The sequence below is a fragment of the Athene noctua genome, chromosome 2 (assembly GCF_965140245.1).
Source record: "Athene noctua chromosome 2, bAthNoc1.hap1.1, whole genome shotgun sequence".
Lineage (NCBI taxonomy): Eukaryota > Metazoa > Chordata > Aves > Strigiformes > Strigidae > Athene > Athene noctua.
Genome location: NC_134038.1, coordinates 164,896,270 through 164,918,819, shown reverse-complemented (window position 1 = coordinate 164,918,819; position 22,550 = coordinate 164,896,270). Strand labels below are relative to the sequence as shown.

The 22,550-nt window shown below is 46.9% G+C and overlaps 1 pseudogene; it reads right to left on the bottom strand.

The window, feature by feature from the left end:
* Positions 1-455: 455 nt before the first annotated feature.
* On the bottom strand, positions 456-21,222 carry LOC141956720 (poly(A) polymerase gamma-like; annotated as a pseudogene).
* Between the last annotated feature and the right edge of the window lie 1,328 nt (positions 21,223-22,550).

The following is a 22,550-nucleotide window of genomic DNA, read 5'->3' as shown; positions in this document are numbered from 1 at the left end:
AAAGAGAAGCCTCCTCTGGTCCTTGAAGTTGTGGGTATCAGCAACAGACTATCCCAAACACCAGCACAATCTGGCCTGGCAGTCTGGTCAGAAGCCAGAGAACAACTGAGGCTGCGTAGAGCGACAGGGTGAAAAGTTCATCAGCGAGGAAGAAGAGGTACTTCATCTTTACGACCCCTGCCCAGGAATCTGCAACCCCTGCCTGGATCTTGAAGAGCTCATCGCGCAGGCGCAAGGGGAGGAGACCTGATTACCATGAGGAGCGAGGGGAGGCGGGGGTAGACTCTGTATATGTACAGGCGTTCTATGAATATGCACTATTCTGTAACATATAAGCCGGACGGGAGCTGCAAACGGCGCGCATGCTTGTGGTGGAGCGATCCCCCATGCGCCCAGCGCTGAATAAACATACCCACTTTGTAACTCCACAGTTATAGAGTGATTTTTTCCGCAAGTCATCTTGGGGACCCAGATGGGACCATCTCTGCTTGGCTGCCGGAACCGCTGATGGGTGGACTTCTTAGGTGCACGCCGAGCTCTTCTCGGAGGAACTCCGCTCCCAGCTGTCCACTGCGGGAACAGACAATGACCATCTGATTGGCGGACAGAGGTATGTTTTTAAGGGTAACGGGCTGCTGGTAAGACGCGCAGAGACGTCTGGCGCACGGCTCAGTCCCGAGGAGGGGGTATATCCATTTGGTTTTGGGAATCCGCGGGCAAGGAGTAAGATCTTTTGGGGCAAACTACTGATGGCTGGTATATAAGAGGCAGTTTGCATTTTGGGCAGGGTACTGGTAATTACCGTCACCTGCAGGATCTTGCTTCAGGTCATTGCATAGTGCACTAATTGTGGATATACTGGCTTTGAACTGACTGCTAATTGTTAACGGTTTATGATATATGTTACAAACGGACTTGGTGATCGTTTAAACTCGGTATATTTTGTGGTATGAGTGGAAAGTGTGGTGGGCCCTTTAAGTGTCTGTGTGCCTGCATGCCTGCAGGGGCAGGGCATGAGTGAGATGCCGCCGCTGCTGTGTGCCTGTGAGATGCAGTCGCTGCAAGACAAATGAGAAGTTTATGTCTGTTTAAATAATGCACTGTCTTTGTATGTCTTGTGAAAACATTGTATGAACTGGAGATGGGAAAGGAAATTCCTTCTCTGTCGGTTTGGGTTAGAATCTAGTGATTACTTGTGTAAAAGGAATGAATGGTCGGCAGGGGGAAATTATTTATACCTGCTAGAAGGATTGTATACAGCTCCTTCTGGGTAGCTGGTAGCACCAGACTGGGAGCAACCAGCAGAGTATACTCTCCGGGTTCGTGGAAGAATCCCTGCTTTCTCTGTGCTCCTATGCTCCTACCTTTGTTAATTTTCATCAAGCTTGGGTATTAGCAGAGTGAGTAGATTGTTGATGTAAGTGGTATTGTGCAGCCGATACAAGGAGATAGAGGTGTGCAGAGTGTTTGGAACAATAATGGGGAATAAGCAGGGAAGTATCGTAAAGAAAAGCCCATTGGATTGCATACTCACGCACTGGAAAGACATAGCGGGGAGGGGAAGCACGGAAAGCAAGAAAATCTTGATCAAATATTGTAACCAGGGGTGGCCACTTTACAAACTAGGAGAGGAGACTAAATGGCCACTAAATGGAACTTTAAACTATCATATACTATTACAATTAATGTTATTTTTACGGAGGGAAGGGAAGTGAGATGAGGTGTCTTATGCAGACATGTTCTTTACCCTCTGAAATCACCCGGAATGGCAAAGGGACTGTGGATTAGTCCCTCCATAAGACCCTTTGTGCTTGCCCTGGAAAAGGATTATAAGGGAGACATGAAAGGAAGGCTAAAAAAGTGCTGTTCATCATGCAGCACTGGACAAAGGTGCACAAGAACAGATAAGACTCGGAGGGCTAATGAACTAAGTTCGGAGGACCTATTTAGACCTTCCCCTCCTCGGGTCCAGGAACAGGACGAGGACTCGGAATAACAACCTATTCCTCCTGATAGCCCAGTATCTTCCCGAACACAGGGCCAAGCTCCCTCAAAGGTCCTTCAAGCACCTCTCAGGGAGGCGGTGGGACCCCAGGGTGGTACGATGCTGGTAAAAGTGCCGTTCTCCACTTCTGACTTAGAAACATGGGAAAGGAAAGCCAAAAACTACCGGAATGACCAGGAAAGTGTAACTAGGCATTTCCGCTTTATTATAAGGCAACATAACCCGGACTGGGAGGATATGCAGCTATTACTAGATCATTTAACTGAGACTGAAAAACAGCTGGTTTTAAAAACAGCACAAAATTTGGCAGAGGACCATTATAAGGCTGCTGGGGGAGATTATAAAGAGTTTCTTCCCCTACATGACAATACAAAATGGGACCCTAACCGGTCTGAACACGTGGAAAGATTACAGACATATCGTGAGTCAATTATGAAAGGAATGGAAAGGGCTGTTCCTAAGACCATAAATTGGTCAGCACTTTATGAAATCAAACAAGGTCCATCCGAGTCCCCATCAGAGTTCCTGGATCGGCTGAGGGATACAATGCGCCGCAATACTCCTCTAGACCCGAGCTCAGAGGCAGGGATACAACATTTAGTCTCTCTGTTTCTAGGGCAAGCCACAGGAGATATTAGGAGGAAACTTCAGAAGTTACCTCTTCCAGGGGGAAGGAACTTACAGACACTATTAGACGAAGCATGGAAGGTATTTTGGAATAGGGGACTACAAGAAAGGGCACAAGAAAATTTTGGCAGTAATAAAAGAAGGGGAACAAAGGAGAAAGGAACAAACCCCGCTCAAAAGAAACCAATGTGCCATATGCAAAGAGTTTGGACATTGGAAAAATGAATGTCCGAAGGGGTGGAGAAACAAAGGAAAAGGGGGAAACTGCCAAAGGCGGCAGATGCTAACTAACTTAGAAGAGCAGTGACGAGGACCTGGGGAATCTACCCTAGCGGATCCACTGGTTAAAATAAAGCTGGGGAAAGAACAAAAGGAAGTGGAATTTTTGGTGGACACTGGAGCGACATATTCAGTTTTAAACATTAATACCCCTAGCAGAAGATTATGTTATGGTAGTGGGAGCTCCTGGCCAAAGTGAAAAGGCGTACTTTTGCAAACCTTTGAAATATACGTTGGGAAAGTAGTTAGGTATACACAAATTTCTGTATATGCCTAACTCCCCAAAAGTGCTCCTGGGGAGTGATTTACTAGAACAATTGGGAGCAACTATTACTTTTAACAATGGAGAGATCACTCTGGAGGTAAATGACCAAGAACTCATACAACTCATGAGCTTATCTCTAACCAGTGTCCCCACAGAAGGAGAAATTAGCGAGGAAATTGTCAATCAAGTGTATCCCGGGGTGTGGGCCACTGACACACCTGGAAGGGTGAAGAACGCTCTGCCTGTAGAGGTAAACTTCAAAGAAGGACAACAACCGGTAAGAATTAAACAATACTCATTAAAAAAGGAGGATTGGGAAGGGATTCAGCTGGTTATAGAAATGTTTTTTTGCAAATAGGGTTATTAAAAGAGTGCGAATCTAATTTCAATACCCCTATATTACCTGTCCGGAAACCCGACGGGTCATATAGGATAGTTCAGGATCTGAGAGCAATAAATAAAATAACTGAAGATCTCCACCCGGTGGTGGCAAACCCATACACTTTATTGACAAAATTAACTCCTGAGCTAATCTGGTTTACTGTTTTAGACCTCAAGGATGCTTTCTTTTGCCTCCCTCATCTTGAAGACAGTCAGAAAATATTTGCATTTGAATGGGAAAATCCTAGAAGTGGACGGAAGACCCAGTTAACCTGGATGGTGCTGCCACAAGGATTTAAGAACTGCCCCACTATATTCGGTAACCAGCTAGCAAAAGACCTCAAATTGTGGGAAGCCCCAACCCAACCCAAAGAGGGAAGGCTGTTGCAATATGTAGACGACATCCTGATTGCCACCAAGACGGAAGAGACCTGTATGGTTTGGACGGTCAGCCTTTTAAATTTTTGGGGACTTCAGGGCTACCGAGTATCCAAGAAAAAGGCCCAAGTGATGCAACGCGAAGTGATTTATCTGGGCTATGAAATCAGTGCTGGAAAGAGAACTTTAGAACAAGCCCAAAAGGAGACGATCTGCCAGATTCCGAGGCCACAGATAGTGAAAGAACTGCGAACGTTTCTGGGAATGACTGGCTGGTGCCGACTATGGATTTATAATTATGGATTGCTTGTTAAACCTTTATATGCACTAACCGCCACTCGACGGAAAAATCTCCAATGGAACAAGGAGGCTATACAAGCCTTCGACCTGTTAAAAAAGGCTCTGATGTCAGCTCCGGCCCTGGGACTCCCAGACGTAAGTAAACCATTCTTTCTTTTCTCACATGAGAAACAGGGAATTGCATTAGGAATACTGGCACAAGATCTAGGCACGTATCGTCGAGCAGTCGCCTATTTCTCCAAGCAACTAGGTACAACCACTAAGGGTTGGCCCGGATGTTTACGAGTGGTTGCCGCCGTGATCTTAAACGTGCAGGAAGCACGAAAATTCACTCTAGGCCAGAAAATGACAGTGCTAGTATCTCACACGCTGTCTGTGGTATTAGAAATTAAAGGGAGATACTGGCTCTCTCCCCAAAGATTTTTAAAATACCAGGTGGAATTAGTGGAACAGGATGATGTGGAGATTGTAGTAACTAACATTGTCAACCCAGCTTCTTTCCTTAGTGGAAACACAGGAGAACCAGTGCAACATGACTGCCTGGAAACCATCGAGGCAACATACTCAAGCCGCACAGATCTGAAGGATGCCCCTCTGGAAGATGCTGAGAACTGGTTTACAGATGGGAGCAGCTATGTCCTGAGCGGCAAGAGGTATGCTGGGTATGCTGTTACTACCACTCAAGAAATACTGGAATCAGGACCACTGTCTGCGAATACCTCTGCACAAAAGGCAGAGATAATCGCACTGACCCGTGCTTTAGGATAAACCCAAGGCAAGACAGTGAATATTTATACGGACTCAAAGTATGCCTTTGGGGTAGTCCATGCTCATGGAGCAATCTGGAAGGAAAGATGACTGTTGAACTCACAAGTGAAACACATCAAACATGGGAAGGAAATTCTGGAACTGCTAGAAACTGTACAACTTCCAAGAAAAGTGGCGATCATGCATATTAAGGCCCACCAAAAGGTGAACTCAGATTTGGAAAAAGGAAATGAACTGGCAGACAGAGAGCCAAAACAAGCAGCCAAAAGAGAGGTAAAAATGGAGGGAGCTTTAGTTCCTGATGGGCAAGTCATCCCAGAAGGTAAACCTAATTATACTAAAGAGGATCAAAATTATACTAAAGAGGATCAAAATTATACTAAAGAGGATCGGCCCGTACGTGATCAGACACGTAGACCAACAGCAAGTGCTGATCAATCCAAAATGGTCTCTAAAAAAGGGAGAATTACAGATGCAAGTTAACATTTCTAATCTAGAGCCACGTTGTTCCCCCTTCTTGCGAACCTCGAACGAAGGATGGACAACTTGGCTAAGGAAAAAGGGAAATACCTACACAACGTCACAACGCCATGCCCATGTCACAGTGCAGTCCCCATGTCACAGTGCCGCCCACATGTCACAGTGCTGTCCCAATGTCACAGTGCCACCCCATGTCACAGTACTGTCCCCATGTCGCAGTGCGGCTGCCATGTCACAGTGCCACCCCAATGACACAACTCCACTGCCATGGATCAGTGCCACCCCATGTCACAATGCCACCCCCATGGCACAGTGCCTCCCCATGTCACTGTGCCATCACCATGTCACAGTGCCACCCCCATGTCACAGTGCCGTTCCAATGTCACAGTGTGGCCGCCATGTCACAGTGCCACCCCAATGTCACAATGTCACTGCCATGGCACAGTGCCTCCCCATGACACAATGCCACTCCCATTTCACAATGCCGTCCCCATGTCACAGTGCCACCCTCCCGTCACAGTGCCACCCTCCTGTCACAGTGCCAACCCCACGTCACAGTGTCGACCACATGTCACAGTGCTACACCAATGTCACAATGCCACCGCCATGTAACAGTGCGGCCCACATGTCACAGTACCACCCTCATGTCACAGAGCCACCCCCATGTCACAGTGCTGTCCTCATGTCACAGTGCCACCACAATGTCACAGTCCTTCCCCATGTCACTGTGCCGTCCCCATGTCACAGTGCCACCCCCATTTGACAGGGCCATCCCCATGTCACAGCGCCGTCCCCAGGTGAGTGCCACACCCATGTCACAGTGCCGTTCCCATGTCACAGTACGGCTGCCATGTCACAATGCAACCCCAATGGCACAATGCCACCCTCATGACACTGCTGCCCCCATGTCACAGCACGGTCCCCATGTCACAGTGCCTCCCCATGTCACAGTGCCGTCCCCATGTCAGTTCCACACTCATGTCACAGGGCAGTCCCCATGTCACAATGCCTCCCCATGTCACAGTGCCATCCCGATATCAGTGCCACCCCCATGCCAAAGTTTCGTCCCCATGTCACAGTGCCACCCACATATCACAATGCCGTCCCCATGTCACATTACTGTCCCCATGTCACAGTGCCGCCACCATGTCACAATTCCGTCCCCATGTCACAGATCAGTCCCCATGTCACAGTTCCACACCCATGTCACAGTGCTGTGTCCATGTCACAATGCCAGCGCCATGTCACAGTTCCAGTCCCATGTCATAGTGTGGCCGCCATGTCACAGTGCCGCCCCCCCATGTCACAGTGCCACCTCATTTCACAGTGCCGTCCACATGTCACAGTTCCGTCCCCATGTCACAGTGAGCCCCATGTCACAGTGCTGTCCCCATGTCACAGTGCCCCCACCATGTCACAGTGCCAGCCCCATGTCACGATGCCTTCCGCATGTCAGTGCCACCCCCATGGCACAGTGCCTCCCCATGTCACAGTGCCACACACATGCCACAGAGCCGCACCTATGTCACAGTGCCACAACCATGTCACAATACCACCGCCATGTCACAGTGCTGTCCCCATGTCACAGTGCCACCCACATGTCATTGTGCCACCCCCATGTCACAGTACCGTCACCGTGCCACCACAATGTCACAGTGGGGCCCACTTGTTACAGTGCGTCCCCACGTCACACTGCCACCCCAATGTCACAATGCCACTGATATGTCACAGTCCCTCCCCATGTCACTGTGCCGTCCCTATGTCACAGTGCTGTCCCCATGTTACAGTGCCGCCAGCATGTCACAGTGCCGCCCACATGTCACAGTGCCACCCCCATGTCACAGTGCCGTCCGCGTGTCACAGTGCTGTCTCCATGTCACAGTGCCATCCACGTCTCACAGTTCGGCCGCCATGTCACAGTGCCGTCCCCATGTCACAGTGCTGTCTCCATGTCAGTGCCACCCCCATTTCACAGTGCCATTCCAATGTCACAGTGCGGCCGCCATGTCACAGTGCCACCCCAATGTCATGATGCCACCCCCATTTCACAGTGCCGTCCCCATGTCACAGTGCCACCCTCATGTCACAGTGCCAACCCCATGTCACTGTGCCATCCCCACGTCACACTGCCACCCCAATGTCACAATGCCAATGACATGTCACAGTCCTTCCCCATGTCACTGTGCTGTCCCCACGTCACAGTGCCACCCCCATGTCACAGTGCCATCCCCAGGTGAGTGCCACGCCCATGTCACAGTGCCGTTCCCATGTCACACTGCAACCCCAATGTCACAATGCCACCCCCATGTCACAGTGCGGTCCCCATTTCACATTGCTACCCCATGTCACAGTGCCGTCCCCATGTCAGTTCCACCCCAATGTCACAGGGCCGTCTCGATGTCACAGTGCCTCCCCATATCACAATGCCGTCCCCATGTCACAGTGCTTTCTCCATGTCACAGTGCCGTCCGCGTGTCACAGTGCTGTCTCCATGTCACAGTGCCACCCCCATGTCACAGTACCACCCTCATTTCACATTGTCATCCCCATGTCACAGTGCCGCTACCATGTCACAATTCCATCCCCATGTCACAGATCAGCCCCCATGTCACAGTGCCGCACACATGTCACAATGCCAGCGCCATGTCACAGTGCCACCCCCATGTCACAGTACCACCCTCATGTCACAGTGCCAGCCCCATGTCACTGTGCCATCACAATGTCACAACGCCACGCCCATGTCACAGTGCCGTCCCCATGTCACAGTGCTGCCCACATGTCACAGTGCCTTTCCAATGTCACAGTGCGGCTGCCATGGCACAGTGCCTCCCCATGACACAATGCCACTCCCATTTCAAAATGCCGTCCCCATGTCACAGTGTCCCCACCATGTGACAATGCCACCCCAACATCACAGTGCTGCCCCCGTGTCACAGTGCCACCCCCATGTCATAGTGCCGCCCCCATGTCCCAGCGTGGTCCCCATGTCACAGGACCACCCCCATGTCACAGTGCCACCCCCATTTGACAGGGCCATCCCCATGTCACTGTGCTGTCCCCATGTCACAGTGCCACCCCCATGTCACAGTACGGCCACCATGTCACAATGCAACCCCAATGGCACAATGCCACCCTCATGACACACTGCCACCCCCATGTCACAGCGCAGTCCCCATGTCACAGTGCCGCCCACATATCACAATGCCGTCCCCATATCACAGTGCCACCCCCATGTCACAGTACCACCCCCATGTCACACCGCCACCCACATGTCACAGTTCTGTCCCCATGTCACTGTGCCGCACACATGTAACAATGCATTCCCCCTGTCACTATGTCACACCCATGACACAATGCCACCACCATGTCACTGTGCTGTCCCCATGTCACAGTGCTGGCCCCATGTCACAGTGCCACCCACATGTCATTGTGCCCCCCCATGACACAGTGCCGTCCCAATGTCACAGTGCCACCCCCATGTCACATTGCTGTCCCCATGTCACAGTACCACCCTCATGTCACAGTGGTGTCCACATGTCACAATGCCACACAAATGTCATTGTGCCACCCCTATGTCACAGTGCCACCACAAAGTCACAGTGGGGCCCACTTGTCACAGTGCGTCCCCATGACACACTGCCACTCCAATGTCACAATGCCACTGATATGTCACAGTCCCTCCCCATGTCACTGTGCCGTCCCTATGTCACAGTGTTGTCCCCATGTTACAGTGCCACCCCCATGTCACAGTGCCACACCCATGCCACAGTGCCGCCCCCTTTTGACAATGCCACAACCATGTCACAATGCCACGACCATGTCACAGTCCCTACCCATATCACAGTGCTACCTCAATGTCATAGTGCCATCCCCATGTCACAGTGCCACCCCCATATCACAGTGCCATCCCCATGTCACAGTGCCACACGATGTCATAATGCCACCGCCGGGTCACAGTGCCACCTTCATGTCACTGTGCCATCCCCATGTTGCAATGTCACAACCATGTCACAGTGCCACCCCCATATCATAGCGCTGTCGCAATTTCACATTGCAGCCCATATGTCACACTGCCATGCCAATTCACAATGCCACCGCCATGTCACAGTCCCTCCCCATGTCACAGTGCGACCCCCATGTCACAGTGATGTCCCCATGTCACAGTGCCATCCCCATATCAGTGCCACCCCCATGTCACAGTGTCGTCCCCATGTCACAGTGCTGTCTCCATGTCACAGTGCCACCCCCATGTCACAGTGCCATCACCATGTCACAGTGCCGCCCCCATGTCAGTGCCACCCCCATGTCACAGTGCCGTTTCAATGTCACAGTGCGGCCGCCATGTCACAGTGACACCCCAATGTCATGATGCCACCCCCATGTCACAGTGCCGCCCCCATGTCACAGTGCTACACCAATGTCACAATGCCACTGCCATGTCACAGTGCCACCCTCATGTTACAGTGCCGCCCACATGTCACACTTCTGTCCCCATGTCACAGTGCCACAGACATGTCATTGTGCCACCCCCATGTCACAGTGCCGTCCCCATGTCACAGTGCCACCACAATGTCACAGTGGGGCCCACTTGTCACAGTGCATCCCCATTTCACACTGCCACTCCAATGTCACAATGCCACTGATATGTCACAGTCCCTCCCCATGTCACTGTGCCGTCCCTATGTCACAGTGCTGTCCCCAAGTCACAGTGCCGCCAGCAGGTCGCAGTGCCACCCACATGTCACAGTTCGGTCGCCATGTCACAGTGCCGTTCCCATGTCACAGTGTAGACGCCATGGCACAGTGCCACCCCAATGACACAACTCCACTGCCATGGCACAGTGCCACCCCATGTCACAGTACCGTCCTCATGTCACAGTGCCACCACAATGTCACAGTGGGGCCCACTTGTTACAGTGCGTCCCCATGTCACACTGCCACCCCAATGTCACAATGCCACTGATATGTCACAGTCCCTCCCCATGTCACAGTGCTGTCCCCATGTCACAGTGCCTCCCCATGTCACAGTGCCATCCCCATGTCACAGTGCCACATCCATGTCACAGTGCCACCCCCATGTCACAGCCACCCCCGTGTCACAGCGCCACCCTATGTCACAGTGCCGCCCCCATGTCACAATGGCACCTATGTCACCGGGGCGCCCCCATGTCACAGTGCCATGCCAATTTCACAGTGCCATTCCATGTCACAGTGCCACCCCAAATGTCTCAGTGTGATGTGCTAAGGCTTGGATAACTAGCCCAAGCCAGAGTTGACCTATAGATTAATCCTTTATATTTTATAACTGAAAACCATTGTGCTAGTAGGTGTTGTACTAATTTATAACAACCCACTTATGGTGATGTAAAAAGTGCTAAAGCATTGAAGTACTGAAGCCTGAACAACAGGCCCCAAGCCGAAGCTGCTAACTTAGTGTGACTAACTCGCTAGTGAGAGACGTAGCTTAGATAAAATATAGTCAGCAGTGAGGGGAGAATATTTCCTATTTTCCTTTCTCAGCCTCCTTGAAGGCTGAGAACCCAGGTATTTGGCCTTGTTAAAAACTCCCTTGGTTTGCCCCCCTGAGCCCTGGCCAGACTTTGGGTGGAATCCAACACGAGGATGAAACCAGAAATTTTCTGCTCAAAACAAAGGTGCCAGCTGTTCTGGCGTGTCGATCTCTGGTATATAAGGCTGGGCCCGGTTGCAGCCACGTGGGAAGCCTCACCTACAGGTGGAGGCACCGCGTAGGATTTCCCCCTTGCCGGGACAGGCTCTGCAAACCCTCGCTGTAATCGGGGCTGCCCAGCCACTGCGGGGCTGGGTGATGGTAAAGTATGCAAGTGGTGATGTTTCTTTCTTAATCTCCATTCTCTCTCTTGTGTAGTAATGATTTAATGCATTACCCTGTTTTTTCCTCTTTGCTGCTTTAAGTGCACTATTCTGCTTTTTCTTACTGCATGTTTTCTGTATTACACTGTTATCACTAGTAAAATACGCCTGCTCTTTTCACTCTGGTGTCTGAGTTGAATTGGTATCCTTAATGAGCAGAACAATGCCCAAGTGGAAGTCAGCAAGGAGTGGTGTCTCTCCAGGGTCCACACTGGGACCAATGCAGTTTCATATCGATGGAATGGATAGTGGCATCGAGTGCACCCTCAGCCAGGTGGCAGGTGACACCTGCTACCACAGGACTATTTTTTTAGCCCATTTACATTTACCCATCGCTTTGAAGCTCCCCAAGGGTCAGCTGGTGGTTCCTGCTCTGTGTAGGCACTATTTTCTGGTGATACACTGTTTTAAACGGGTAAAGCACAGCAGAACACACTGTTTACAACCTGCTGAGAATCATCCCCCAGGCATAGCAGGAACAAGGGCAAAGCCTGTCTATTTACGATGCGTTTGACTTACAGCACTGTTAAACTTTCACCACCACCAGAACTAGACTGAAGGCTGACAGCAGTGTACCGGGACAGGCCTTTCTGGACGCTCCTGGGTAGAAATCCTAAAGACTTTCTTTTGGCTTCCATCCTTAAAGAGCTACGAAAAGCTTGTTAAATTAAGTAGAACAAGTAAAAAATCAAACAAAAATCAACAGGTAAATCCCTGAGACACTAGTGAGGAACAAAAAGTCTCCCATTAAGTCCACTACCCTTCACAAAACAGACAAATGACTTAAAGAGATTCTTGCGAAGAAACCGCGGATGGAAGATAACCCTGATAACTGCAGCACAAGTGACCAACGTGGAAACGGCAGCACTGACTCTTCTCCTGCTCTTCCTATGAGCTCCTCACCAGTTACATGAAGTGGCAAAACCAAGGATGACTTAACAGATCTGGGCAGAAGTTTGCCCCCCAATTCAAAATGATCAAAAAGTCTATTTGAAATATGGATTCACATCCACTATCATGGGTGATGAGCCTCGCCCTAAGCACACGGTTGTGCTTTGAGACAGGAGCTAAGGACAGTCTGAAGTCACCGCCACAAGCAGACATTCAAAACCAAAGCATACAGAAGACACAAACAAACCTCTACCATTTTTTCAGCCATGTCTCAAGTCCCACAACACAACACAGGACCCTTGTCCTCCTGTGTGGCTGGTGTCTTCCCATGGCTCTTCCCCAAGGCAGGAGAAATGACCATCTATTTGGAAGTCTGCACAAATTCAGAAGTACACTCAGCTCTCCAACAGTCATTACCTGTGGGCCAGACGTCCTCCCACAGCCCAGAAGCGACCATTCATCATCTGGCAGTCATTCTGCATAAACCTAATTAAAACAGTCTAATGCTCACCAGAAATAAGTTGGACCACAGCAGAAGTCACACTGGCCAAACTGGACAGGTGTATTAGACCAGAAATGGTGGTTACAAGACAAAAAATGCAAAACAAACCACCAGAAGAGAAAAAAAAAACCAACAAAAAAACCCAACTAGAAGACACACCATGCACAAACCAGAGGCCCCTATCCAAACACTAAAAAGTAAATAATCTACAATAGGACTCTCCAAAAACCACCCAGAACATAAACTAAGGCAAGAGACCCCCAAACAACTGAGGTATCCAGGACCAAAAAGCCTAGATTTTGTCCCTAAAAATAACACAATTTAATGCTATCCCACCTACACTCTGGCATCCCATAACCCTAATACCCCATAACCCTAGCTCTCTATAAGCCTACAACCCCACAACCCTCTGTGTTGGTTTAGGACCTACTGGGACCGGAGACCACGCGGCCGTTGTCCCTCCCCCACCCTCGGACACAAGTAGGGCACAAACCCAGGGTTAAAATAAGAAGAAATTTAATACAACAGTGTAGTAAGCAATCTGAACAACAACAGTAGCAATGATAACAACAATAAACAGTAATAACAGTGAACAAGACAAAAGATATACAGAGAAATACCGCAAGGATATAGCTTTTCTGCGACCAAAGCCACAAAGGAAAAAGTTCCCGAGCTGCCGTGGACCTGAGGTCAGCATGGTATGAATAACCCAGCTGGAGATCCCTTCCCCCCTCTCTGCTGGGGAAACTTAACCCTATCCTACCTGAACCAGGACACCCTAGCACCCAGTAACATGAGCTCTCCCTAAAACTAGTGTGTGATAACCCTGGAAAACCGTTATGCCAGCACTGTACAACTCCAGCACCCCAACTACTGCGAAACCCCGAGAATAAAGGCAATCAGCAGCTGCTGTCCCTGAGCAGCCAAGAAGCCCTGTTTTCATTGGGTGGGGATACCTGCCCCAGGCATCACCACTGGCGGAGGCCAGTCAGGTGTCACCACCGGGGTCTGATAGTTTCTGACCAGCAGACCCGCTGCTGGTGTCCCTGCTCACCCAGCTCATGACACGGCTAACCTGTGATACGTGAGCGCACAAGGCAAAGACAACCACCCGTTGCAGGTGAACGTGACCAGCGCAGCATCTACCCTCATGGCTACAGAGCTCAGTGGGCAACAACTTTCCTATACAAATGTGCAAGATTCACAGTACTTGCACATTTCCGCATCAGGAGAAAAACTTCTGGGCCAAAAAGCTTTTTGCTGAAGCAAAGGGTGGAAAAAAGACACTTCCTATAATAGCCAATATCCTGATAGAGACACAACTTTTGTTTTCAGAAAGAAGTTTCATTCTGCACCCAGGCAAAAGTCAGCTGAAACTGGTACCTGCCGGCCTTCTGTCTGTTGTTCCTCAGATTGAAAAATCGCAATGATGAACAAGGCAGCCTGCTGAGTTCCTAACCAGACCAATCCTAACAAAGTAGAGCATTCCCAAATAGGGAGATAGCTGTAAACTTCATTCATAGTAAAAGCTGTGGAGAAAGTCACAAACCATCTCCCATTCTGCAAGTCAAATTCTTGACTATTTTCTCACTACTGTTGATTTAACTGTAAATTGCTTCAAAATAATACTTCGAATTCTTAACTTTTTATACCAGTAAGTTCTTGGTGCCATAAGAGAAACATTGTACTGAGAAGGCACTATAAACATACAGCAATGTTTACATATATACATTTTGCCTTCCCTTAGATGAGGTTATTTTGTAATTTGAAACCTTAGTGGAAAGATTTTTGCTTTTATCCTGATCAGACGTTTAAGTGTCAGCCCCCTGCTACAGCTGCAGCAGAAGTATTCAAGTAGTTTCAGCACGAAATTAAACTTTCACTTTCCAATTAGCTGTTATTTTTTTTTCCCTTCTTCTTAATTCTTATATTTAAACAAACAATTTAAGTATTTGCTTACTTGGGGAAAAACAGTGCTATCCTTCCCCTGTTACGATAAGTTACTGATTTGAAGGGCCGAAGGCTGAGACCCCCAAGAAGATATTTAGAAGAATGGGAAGAATTTGAGAATCATAAGTTGGATGTTCTTTGGCTGGTCAAAACTGAGGAGGGGGAAGAAGACCTACAGGGAGCTCAAGGGAAGCACAAGAGAGCATCTGGGAGCCAACAGTGTGATGGGGGCATAAGACAGCTGCGCTGCCATGTATCAGGCACAGTGTTTTCAAGAACTGTAGAGGGGAGTTAATGCCCATGACAAGAGCGCAGCTCATGTGATGTGGTGGCCCTGCTGGTCCTTCACATCCCAGAAAGATGAACTGTCCCTGGGAGAACTGGCGAGGAGAGCTGCGGGGATCGCTGGGACATGGGAGGTGGTCATGCCTGATGACATCAGGAGTGCGGGATTTGCTCGGGCCAGGAAAGCAAGTGGGAGAAGAGTGGGGTGACTCCTGTAAATGCAGAAGAGGGAAATACCACGTAGGGAGAAGAGTTACTAAGCTTGAAGGGTGTGAGCACCAGAAAAAAATGTGTACTGCCTGGCCCTGAGTAACTTTAACTGCATACTGGAAGAAAACTCTTTAATGCTTAGAAGATTTGGGTTCTGCAACAGCCTTCCAAGGGAAATAAAGGGAGAAGCAACCAGCCAACCCCTTATGGCTTACTATGGAGCTCAGTAATCTTTTGATGGGCCTGGAGATCTCTTCCAATCTGCAGGCACTGCCTTTCAAGATATGCATTCCCTCTTCACTTTTTTGTTTTTTGAAACACTGAACCATTGCTGATCAAGTATTTTGGTGGGAAAAGATGATATACTGACAGGATTGTTTCACTTGTAAATTGTGCTTAGGTACCAGTTCAGATAATGTGGTTTCATATAGCAAGAATTATACTTTGTAAACAGTTAACAAGTATGGGAAGGACTTTACCATGTTTGAACTCTTCTACCATTACCGCTCGTGTTGATGCAGATCCCTTGTGTGTAGAGTTCTGCTGCGGAGAGCCTGGGGCGAGGATCCACATGACACGGGATCAGTCTGAGGGGTTCACCTGGGATGTTAAAACAATGGTGCTTAGCATCAACTTAGATTGGAAAAAAGTTTAAAGGCTTCTGAATTCAATGTTTACACACCCTAGGGTCCTATAGTGGTAAATTAAGATTGCTGTCTTTTGGTTGTTTCAGCAATACAGGATTTGGCCATTCCCTATGTCAGAAAAGCCAGCAACTGTCCATCTAAAACTCTGCCATGTAATTCAGGGTAGGACTGAATGTTGTCAATGCAAATCTTATATGAAGAACTAGAACTGTTACTTCTTTCTGAAAATTAAAATAAACAATAGCTCTTAACATTTTGAGGGAAAAAAAAAACAAACCCCACAACAAAAACCACCAAAACCAAGCCAAGAACTTGTTCACAAGAGCAGAAGCCAAAGCATTTGGATAAAGCAGACATGTTCTTGCTACCAGCATTGTCCAGGAAACCCCACCAAGAAATCCTAGCAGGTTGGAGTAAATGCCATGTCCTAGAGCGGATACACTGCAGTTAGCCTGCAGTCTTTCCATACCCAAGGATATTCCTTCAAATCCGCAGCACCAACTTCACAATCTATAGAATACTCAGTACACTTCAGCCTCAAAGTCAGTTGTTATTGCAGTGCAATGAAGCCAAAACTGTTGGTCCTTAACAATGATGAGAAAAAGAATCATTACCTCACCACTTCCCAAAATACTGCTACTCTGAAATTTGCCTACACTGCTACAGCTACTGCTTCACTCCAACTTCCCTTAAGAAAAAAATTCCACCATGCTTCTAGTACTTGCTCTAGCCACATGCGCAAACAGTACTTTCTTATTCCTTATGGATCAAGCTTTTATACTTAACTTGGCTTTTGTATCACCTGACATCAGGTTTCTGATAAGCAATAAAGCACCTTGTGTTGTAGGCACTCCCCTCTTCTCCCCATTCTACCCCCATTAAAAACCACACCCACTCTACCCCATGGACAGACCTTGAATCTAAACTAAAAACCAGGTTTTTGTTTGAAAACTGTCACTGAAATGGCTATCCAAAGCTGAAGTACTTCAAACGGTCTTACTTTTTCAGTGTGAGGTGCCTATGAGAAGCTTAAAGATTATGAGCAATCACCTTACTCACGTTTTGCCCACCGTTTAATTGCACGGAGCATGAGCCAGAAGTTCTCTTCACTTGGCACTAGATGTAGCATTTCATTGGCAACTCTAAGAAAAAAGTTAAGTACAGAAGTTCCTAGTAACGGGTACAGATCTGTTTGATGCTATGCTGGATCAATAGCTTACAATTTATCATTCAAATCTATGAAATCAAGTTTGGATCACTCACTTTGTAGTATGTTAAAAATTACAGATTACACCTAACATTCAGTATCCCTTCAGGTAACTGGTGCCCTAGACAGCTTTGTCATTATTTATAGACTATCACCAACCATTTTTAATAAGGCCTTTCTAGAGGATTCTGAAAGCCAGGTTTCTTTCAACAGCCAGGAACAATTAAACCAGTCACTGTTAAACAGTGAACGAGTTAGGCTTGAGGTAGTTTAAATATCTTTTTGGGGGTTTTTATGAAGTATCACACATTCTTCTCTATCAAGTGCTCTACCTATTCATCTGAAGCACTTTCTGTGGCAAGCTGGAACAATGCACACACGCTGATCAAGGAAACATGAAATACAGGTCTATCTCAACAGACAACTCCTTGAAACATCTAAATGTAAGACTACTCACCACCTCCTCAGATCTCAAGTACACAGGAGATCAGTTTATGCACCTTGTACAGAAACTTGAGTTGTGGAATGTGCATTCTAGACCAATTTCAGTAACACTTTCTTTTTAAAGACGTGTAAATACGTTCACCATTTAAGCTCCGTACACATCTCATAGTCAGGCTTCTCAGATGCCAGTCATCTCCGAGATCAAGATTATCAGAAACAGTTTGCACAGACGGTCTTGCAAGCACCAGATCAATCTTAAGAGGAAAAAAAGTGTCAACCGTGAGTTAGAATGCTGCACTGTTTGTGAACAGCACACTAGTGGGGAACAGTTAGTCAAGTCTAAAAAAGAGTGGTTAACATTTGTATTTAGAACTATGTGACTATAGATACATCTCCCAAGAGATTTATTTGGCAAAAAAAAACCCCTCGAGAAAATTGCTAGAAGTCCCATATTTTATTTACAAAAACCTTCATTGTATCCCCCCTTTCTTTTTAAGCTAGGTAAAAGAAGGGTTTTTTTAAACTGAAGATTACTCTAAACTTAGAATTTCCATTAAAAGGGAACTTAAAATTAATCATAGAATTAAGATGTAAGTTCAATCACCTCATCTGTACTTCAGCAAAGGAGTGAGCATTTTCTCTATGCAGCAAGACCTTTTGATCCTGAAGCATCTGCTTCTTGGGGCAAGAAAGTTATTCTGTGAATGTCTGCACCAGACAAAGGCCAGAAGAAGGTCACAGAATAAGTGTCTTCATGCGAGTGATACCAAGCAGTACCTTGCTTAGGTACTACAACACGCAGGTCTCCATTCACTGTACAAGATGTGTTCAAGAAACAAGGATTCCTGCAGCTGACAAACCCAGGCAGGAGTCAAATGAGTATTTTACTTTTTAGTTTCCAGATTGCTTGTCTCACGGCCACTTCATTTTTGATTTGCAGCAAAGCATTTAGTCTGCTGACATGATTCACACAGTGAACTACACCACACTCATCCCTCTGTAGAAATCCAGCTTGTCAGAGCTGGGAGGAGTTAGCAAGGACACTGCCTTTGCTCCCACTCTGCACAGTCCTTGTGAGACTCTAAGTGCTGTTCAAGCAAGCTACCCTGCTCTACATCGCAGGTTTAGAAAGGGGTGTCCCGGATGTTCCCACGCCTGCCAGGCTTCCTGGGGGCTTATTTTCCTATAAGCTCCCATTTTACTGCAGCGCCTTCTCCTGGGAGAGGCTGCGGTCAGGCCGTTCAATTACAGTTTCCTAAATACACTCTAAGGTACAAATATCCTCGTGAAATAGCACGGTCACAGCTGTCTGGAGAAGTTATCCTATTCCAAAGGAAGAAAAAAAATATTTCGCACTTAAAGAAAAAAAGTAAAACACTTAACACCATCAAACTTGACAACTGGTACATATGCATCTTCAACTGGCTGTAAAGGAACAAATAACTGTGTAAGAAAACATTTTTTGCTACTTTCATGTTCTTCCTAAACTGTGATAAACTACAGAATTTATACTGCTAAACTACTTAGTATCAACACTGAGCTGCTTCTGAACAAAAAAAGGATGTTAGTAAACTGCAAGCAGTATGGCCAGTCTAATACTGGCTTTAAAAAGTTACTTAGCCAAGAGATTCAGAGGCTGATCCTGTGCTGAACCAGCAGTGCACAACGAGCCACCAGTGCCAGCACTGGTAAGGTACTTCCCTTGGCAGTGAGGAAGAAAAGAGATTTCTGTAGCTCTCTTACTACTGGTTAACATCCAGAGAAATCTAAAAAGTTCTGTCCACATTTGACAGCATGCCCTAGCCTTCCTTATTTTGATTTTCTACTGTGCCTGAGGTGCTGTCAGGTACCTTATGGGACAGTTTTCAATGCTGCAGACCCCTTGTCAGAACTGTGCCGCAGCCCGCTGAGAGTCTGTTCTCGGGTAACAAGTCATTTCAGCAAAGGCTCATTTGCTGTGCACATGAAGTCTTTCAAACTGCCTGCACGAGAAAGACCAGGCTAAGAGAAACACTTCTCAGGAGCTCAGTTTCACACACAAGGTGTGCAACAGATGCACCTGAGGGTGATTTTACAAAGCAGTTTGTATGTTCACAGCACAGCCCCTACACACTTGATGTTAAGCTGACAGCGTGCGGCCCTTCCGCAACGTCTCGGGCTGAGTGGCCAGAGGAACATGACCAGGGGAGAAGGAATTAGAGGTTCTAAAGTACATCCAGAGGGATACGATGGCAAAGGGACTGACAGAAGCCTTTCCACATCACCTTCAACTTCTTTAGTTTTCAGGCTGCCCCTTCCTCTTCCTGCCCGTTACTAGACCTAAGATTAAAGCAAGGCTCCTAGGGACAACCTTGCTTTCTGGTACAGTTGACTCATTCTCAAACCAGGGGCAGGGAAGAAGTGTACGACAAAGATCCTTATGTGATGTACAGTCACCGAGGAAAGGAACCTTGACTTCTCACGCTGCAGGAAACAGTATTTTAGAAGGTGCTCAGAAACAACATCTTCTAAATTTTGGCTTGTAAGACATCCACTACCAATATGAGTCTTTAACATGAATATTCTTTTTGTAAAAGTTGCACAATTATCAATGAGAGAGCTTAGTCACTCTTAAGATTTTTTATTTCCTCCTGATGTTTTAGTTTTTCAAAGAATGACTGAAAAGAATTTGATCTTTCTACATGCCTAGGAGCAACAGAAACAGCATCTTTGTCAGCACCTGCAAGGAGATTCCATTTCTTCTGTTATTGCTGGAGGTCACTTTCAAACATTAGAACTATCACCAGACAATGAAAGTTCCACCTTTAGTGTGTACTCCGAGCCAGTAAGATCCAAATGTAAATATTTTTCCACTAACTTTTGCTACCACTGAATGGGGGAGACTCTGTGGGTAGAAGAGAAAGAGTTTACTTTAGAAGATAAGATACACCTTGATCTACGTGCAAGTTCAGGCAGCATACAAGTTTTTTAGAAAGACTACAACAGCCTCCGTAAACAATGTATTCTCACTCCCTGATGAATTGTTAGTGTAATAGACTGCTACTGTTTTTTTTAAATGAGTGCTTGCAACTCAAAAAAAAAAAAAAAAAAAAGAATAATGTAGCAGTCCTAGTCTTCCCCACAGCAGACACACATAAATTAACACAATCAAAGAGCTATACAAAGGGCAAATCTAGGGTAATCACTTCAAACTAAACTGGGTGCTGCAGGCTGTTTGGTCAAGATTAGTGCCACTGACCATCCGTCTCACCCCACAATACGCTGTTTCAGCTTTGTTAACTGCTACAAGTCAGTGGATAGAGCCACCTCACACATCTATCCAGTGCCCCGAAGGTTTCAAGGTCTTGAATTGAACTATCTTTTATACCCTATTTCCATGGCAGTTACTACAGCCCTACTCAAAACTTAAGAAGAAAAGTTAAAAGTTGAACTTCAGTATCAATCCTAGTAGTACTGCCTTTGAGAGAAATAAAAAGGCTTCACAGTTTTGATAAGAACATATAAAAAGAAATCCTTACCTTGCTCTCACCAAGTTCTGAAATCTATTTGAGATAGGGAATTTAAACAATTTTAGTTAGATGGCGCAAGACTGAGGAGCTTGCGCCAAGATGAGGGTGCTATGTGTGAAGACACACCAGGTGCTGATAGTGTTGCTACGATATTATCTTCTGGCTCAAACAGAAGCTTCCTCTCGTCCTTGAAGTGGTACATGTCAGCAATAGATCACCTCAAATTCTAGCACAAACTGGCCTGGCGGTTTAGCCAGGGGCCAGGGAACAACTGAGGCTGTGCAGAAGGACAGGGTAAAAAGTTCATCAGCGAGGAAGAGGAGATACTTCATCTATATGACCCTCGCCCGGGAATTTGCGACCACCAAAGGAGCTCAACGCGCAGACGCAAGAGGAGGAGACCTGATTACCATGAGAAGCAAGGGGAGGCGGGGATATACTATATATATGTATAAGCATTCTATGAATATGCATTTATTTTGTAATATATAAGCAGGACGAGAGCTGCAAAGGATGCGCACGTTTGTGGTGGAGCGATCCCCCATGCGCCCAGCGCTGAACAAACATACCTACTTTACAACTCCACGGTTGTAGAGTCTTGTTTCCACAAGTCAGTATGTTCTAAAGGAATATTTCTAATATAAATGAGGTGATACCTGAGTATTTCTAGTCTGTTAGAGGGTATCACTGATTTTATGGAGATGTGCTTTATAAATATAAATACATCAGCTGTCTGTTTTCATGTTATAGTCTGTGCATCTTGTATTTTAAGCTTGTCTGTAGAGTTAATGGTAGGGTGATATGTTTTAGAAAACACTTATAGGAGAGCGTGTGTTTGATAAACTTGTAAAATTCAACAGTCTAAATGTTTATTCTTGGCTAAAAGTAGTTGTTTATGTACTCGCTGTAGACTTTGCTGTCGTTGTTTCTTACCCCTTCTCAGGTGCTGCCCCTGTATGCCACAGGGGATATTTGCTTGTAAATGCTTGTACCTTTTCAGTAGAAGATGGCAATCTTGTCCTATTTTTCCCCTCTTACAAACTCTTCTTGTCTATTCAGAGTGGGCGAAGGAGCTTTTCATTTCTGCTTAGTGCACAATTCCTGTAAGTTGTTTAGGCTAATCTTTTAAATTTAAGACTTTGCTGTGTCAATTTTTGGCTCGATAAGTCAGTTGAAGTGTCTGATCATGTAGCTGTGAGGTCAGAAATATTGACCCAAGTGAAGAATTGTGAGGAGAGAGGAGGAAGAGATGATTTCTTTCACTATCCCCAAGGTAAATCCTGTACCTTGTACAGATCAGATCCTTCTCGCTTACTTAAAGTGTATTTTCATAGAGTAGTTCTGTGGGAATTAAATTGGTCTAACCCAGGCCGAGGGGATTTTTCTCCTTTGGCTGAGGGTCTGTGCTGAATTGGTGCTGAGCTGGATCCGTTTCCTGACTGTTGGAGTATGTGCAGGCTCCTAACACTGCTGGGGCTGCAGGGGAGAAGCAGAGCCACGGACACAGCTGTGGAGTGGAGAGGTGGGATG